This window comes from Peromyscus maniculatus, chromosome 15, assembly GCF_049852395.1.
Source record: "Peromyscus maniculatus bairdii isolate BWxNUB_F1_BW_parent chromosome 15, HU_Pman_BW_mat_3.1, whole genome shotgun sequence".
In the NCBI taxonomy this organism is placed as follows: domain Eukaryota; kingdom Metazoa; phylum Chordata; class Mammalia; order Rodentia; family Cricetidae; genus Peromyscus; species Peromyscus maniculatus.
The window spans coordinates 48,582,417-48,587,340 of record NC_134866.1 but is presented as its reverse complement, the minus strand read 5'-3'; the positions used below and the strand labels follow the sequence as shown (position 1 = coordinate 48,587,340).

Sequence of the window (4,924 nt, the reverse complement as noted above, 5' to 3'; positions counted from 1 at the left end):
TACATTCAAGGGTTGTTGTGCTGGTTGTGTGTCTGTTGGTCCATACTGTTGAAGCAGGCTGTGTTGGTGCCTGTGGTCTGTGCTGCCACCTGAGGCCGTGTTGGTGTCCATGGTCTGTGCTGCCTCCGGAAATGATGTGGAAGTTCGTGATCCATGCTGCCTGTGGCTATTATGGGCAAGGAAGCTACGTTTGCAGTGGTATGGATGGCTGCAGGCTCATAGTTGAGAATGAGAAATGTTGATGTCTTCTAGGACAGCACCACAGTCCAGAGAGGAAGCTATTGAAGAGAGTCCTTAAAGACTGTGATAAAGATGCTAAAGTATAGCTCTCTGCAGTTGATGACTTCTGGTGGGGGTGGGGTGGGGAAGGACTCAGTTATCTTTAGCGGGCTGGCCGCTGGAACATTTGACCATGTTCCAGTGAGTATATGGGGAACACAAATTGGACTTGGTGTATTCTTTTTTTTCTTTTTTGGGGGTGGGCACAAGGGTGGGAGGATGGATCTGGGAGGAATGGGAAGCAACTGTGATGGGGTGCTTTGTGTGAAATCCCCAAATAATCCATAAGAATATTATGTTGGAATAATAATAATAATAATAATAATAATAATAATAATAAAAAGAAATACAAGTGCAGGAAGCAGCTGTACTGGGAGGGAGGAAGGGCAGAGGTGACAGAGTGTGGACTGTGGGTGTGACACTCACCCTCAAAGCCGCTTCACTTCCTTGTGGGTGTTGCGGGGTGCCCCAGAGCAAGGGAGTAACTCCCCAGATGGACCTTGTACTTCCTGATTGCTGCTCACCCTCATAGCCACCTACGAGACCGTGGGAGCCTGACCCTTACCCTTAGCTGCCCTAAGGAAGGGCTGATGTAAAGAAGCCTTCACAGGAGGCGGGGCCCAGCAGAGTTAGAGGTGCCCCTCCCCGGGAGTCAAAGTCTCGGAAGAGGCCACAGTAGTTCCGGGGTCGTTCCAGTTCTGAGTATGCGCAGTGCCTAAACTTTAATGCCAGGTTCCCCCCGCCAGAACGATGACCCCAGAAATTCTGTCTTCAGGAACTGGATAAGAGGAATGGGAGAGGGGGACTTTCCCTTTCTAGGAGGGTTCCAGTCCTGAAGCTCCGTGGCTCTGAGTATCTGGTATATGTGGCCTTTGCTAATGGCACATTGATAACCCCTGGGTGCCCGTAGCTTTAGGCAGTCAGGGGATGGTACAAAACTATGGTATATATATACATAAACCTTGGTGGGCTGCCCTTATCATCCATGGTGTGAGGAGGGGAGAGCATTTAAAAATAAAAAAAAATTGTTATTTTTTAAATATTTATTTATTAGCGTTTTGCCCGCAGGTATGTATGTGTGTACCACTTTTATGCCTGGTACATAAGAGGAGGCCAGGAGAGGGCATCAGATTCCCTGGAACTGGAGTTACAGATGGTTGTGAACCACCATGAGGGTGCCCGGGACTAAACCAGGGTCCTCTGCAAGAGCAGGAAGTGTTCTTAATTGCTGAGCCACCTCTCCAGCCCTGACAGCTTTTTTTTGTGTGTGTGTGTGTGTGTGCTACTTAGATACATTTATTTACATATTTACAATGCCACATTGTAAATGGTACTTAGGAAAGTGTACAGTGATGCTCCATGTTCCCATCTAACACGGCTTGCTTGATTCATCTTGAGCGGATGCAGGGAATGGTTAGTGATGGCCATGGTCCAGGGCTGCAGCCTTTCCAAGCCTTCCTTCTTTTATCAGCACTCCTGACTTTATAAACGGTGAGGATCATTAACCCCATTCCTACCCAAATTTCCTGGTAAACCTGGGTATAGTAGAGTTTCCTGGGGACCCAGACATTCTCAATACGGCTTTGAAGCATCGCAGCAGGACCAAGGCCACAGGCCACACCAGAGTCCACCACAAACTGGGAAAGGTCACTGAGCACCAAGAGTTAGATTTTTTTTATAATCCTTAAATGTCTTGCGTGTATGAGTCAGTATAAGCCTGCTTTTTCTGTGTTGGCTTATTTAAATCGTTTTCTTTGTACTCACTTTCATAAACACCTAGCAAACCTGTGATTGTACTATAAAATCGTGCTCAAAGGAATACACGCTTTTCCCTTTAATGATAATTAAAATGCTGTTTCTATACAAAAATAAACCTTGACCTAATGGAAGTGCTATCCAAAAATCTGCATATAATTTAGTAACAGAACACAAGGTTTCCCTCCACGCTGTGGGCACCAGACCAGCTGGTTTCACTTTTCTCTGCCCTGAAGGGAATATCAGGATAAACTGGAGAAGGTACTCAGCTAAGCTCTTGCCTCAACTTCCCTATGTCTTCCCAGATCTTCCCAGTGTGCGCCCCCATACATCCGTGTGCTGACAGTGAGGGGACACTTTCTGGAAACTGTAGCTCAACAATTTTTTTCAAAAAGGTTTATTTATCAAATAAAAATTGTTTTACTTTATGTGCACGGGTGTCTTATTTGTATGTCTGCCCATCATGTGCATGCAGTGCCCATGGAGGCCAGTTGAGGGCATCAGATCTCCTGGAACTGATGTTATAGATGGTAGTTCCCCATCATGTGGGTGCTGGGATCCAGACTAGGGAAGATCAGGCAGTGCTCTTAACTAATGAGCCATCTCTCCAGCCCCAATTGTGTGTGTGCGCACATACATGTGTGCAAACATTGTAGGACATTCTTACACCCACAGTAGGCTCTCCATACAATCAAGACACATGCTAGACACAACACCTGTCCAGGCTGGCAAACTGCCCCCCCCCTCCCGCTCTGAGACAAGGTTTCTCTGTGCAGTTTTGGTTGCCTGTCCTGGATCTTGCTCTGTAGACCAGGCTGGCCTCGAACTCACAGAAATCCACCTGGCTCTGCCTCCTGAGTGCTGGGATTAAAGGCGTGCGCCACAGCCGCCTGACGGCAAACATTTTTTAAAAAAGATTTAGTTACTTTTATCTTATGTGTATGTGTGTGGCCTGCTTGTCCTATGTGGACCATGCGAATGTGGGTACCCAAAGAGTGTGAAGAGGATGTCAGTTCCTGGAGCAGTTCACCAGTATTGTGCTCCACCTGATGTGAGTTCTAGAAACTGATCCTGCATCTTCCACAAGAGCAGCAAGTACTCATAACTGCCGAGCAGTGTCTCAGATTCCTACAACATGGTTCATAACTTCTGCATGCAGTTCTAGGGCCAGAACCCAGGGCTTTGAACGCTGTAGGCAAGAACTCTACCATTGAGCCGTACCCCTACCCCTTAAGAGGTCACGACAGCCACTGTGTCACTGGGCTATGGGAATTTTTCAGTCCCATTATAATCTTACAGAACGACTGTAACTTATGTGTCCCCTGCCCCCATCAGAGGCCAGCTTAACATGTACTTGAAGTCAAGATGTCAACCTCTTAATATCTGTTTTCCAAAATGAAAAAGAGCCTTAGCATGTCCTCAGGGAGGCACGGGTTCGTATGAGTGAGTCATTCATCTGCAAGTGAGACATTTCCAGTGTTTATCCTGGGTCTATCACCCAGTGACCCTGTGCCCACAGTTTAATAATAGTTATCTAAACCCGATGTCACCAAATACCGGCATTCTGGAGGTCTGTATCGAGATTCCTATCCAAGAGGATGGTTTATTTGATCATGGCTTTGCTCCTTGATTCATGCCTTGCACCCTTCACCCCATCCCCGTCACCCTGGACCCCCTCACCGTCAGCCCACCTACTTGCATTGGTGCTCACATGACAAGCCGCTAACCTTTCTCACCTGACTCTGAGCTTTGTTCCTGCTCAGGCTGCTCTTGATGTGCTCCGAACCTCCTCTTTTCTTAGATTTTTGGGGCTCAGCCCACACCTGATCTGACTGATCACTTGTTAGGTAGGGCTTGGAGCAGCCTTCTTACACACACACACACACACACACACACACACACACACACACACACACACACCACCTAGGCTGGGCCCTCAGTGGCTTTACCCTTCTTTATCCATACTCCCCCATCAATCTTACTCCTGTTCGTTCAGATGTGTTGAAGAATCTTGCACAGCCTGGGGAAGGAGGATGGAGCCCAAAGCCATCCTAGAAAGGAAGCGGAGACAGGGCAGACCAAACCACTTCAGGGCTTATCAGGATATCCAAAGGAGTTTGATGAACCATTCACATCAGACTAATTGAAGGGAAGCATATTAAATGGACTGTTTACAAAGGTGTGGCTGTATGGAAGGGATCCATATAGCACAGCGCAGAACAACTGGATTCAATTACAGCTCCTGGGATGCAGAAGATGGGAGGGATCCATGATTGGAAGCTGGATGGAGACAATCAGATGATGAAGGATAGCCCATGGAGGAAGAATCAGGGGCATCTTCCCCAGCCACAACCTCTGTCCTCCCCCAGCTGTCAGGGACCCCTAATGGGCAGAATCCACCAGAATCCACCTGGCAGTCCGAGAACAAGGGAGCCGACTGAAGGAATCCATCCTCGGACAGGGAGTAGGGTCGGAAGGCTGGCAAACAAGAACACATAGGCAGGCTAGTGCCCCCTGCTCATGGCTATCCTGGTAAAATCAGGTTGAGAGGAGAATGCAGAGAAGGGTTGAGGGGAGGGTATCCAGCTTCTCTATCCCGGAGGAGAATGGGTTGAATGCCTCCACGTTCGCCAGGTCCAGCTGTTTTCAGTGTGTAAGTCACACCACCTCACTCCTCGCTAGTTTCCTGAGCCACATCCCTGGTCTTGCTGTGGTTTTAGATCTGTGGAGTTCTAGGTTGGGTTATTGGTCTACTTTGCTGGTCCCTGGGAAGTCTTTGAGGGCTTGGTTCCAGTGGGGACTTTGGAAAGGTAGGATCAAAGCCCTGGGAATAATTTGCCGGGTGGCGGCGGCGGCGGTGGTGGGGGCAGGAGGTTTTAAGAACAGAGAG

The 4,924-nt window shown here is 48.3% G+C and overlaps 1 pseudogene; it reads right to left on the bottom strand.

Moving 5' to 3' along the window:
• Positions 1 to 1,693: 1,693 nt before the first annotated feature.
• On the bottom strand, positions 1,694 to 1,871 carry LOC121822808 (ATP synthase F(0) complex subunit j, mitochondrial pseudogene; annotated as a pseudogene).
• Between the last annotated feature and the right edge of the window lie 3,053 nt (positions 1,872 to 4,924).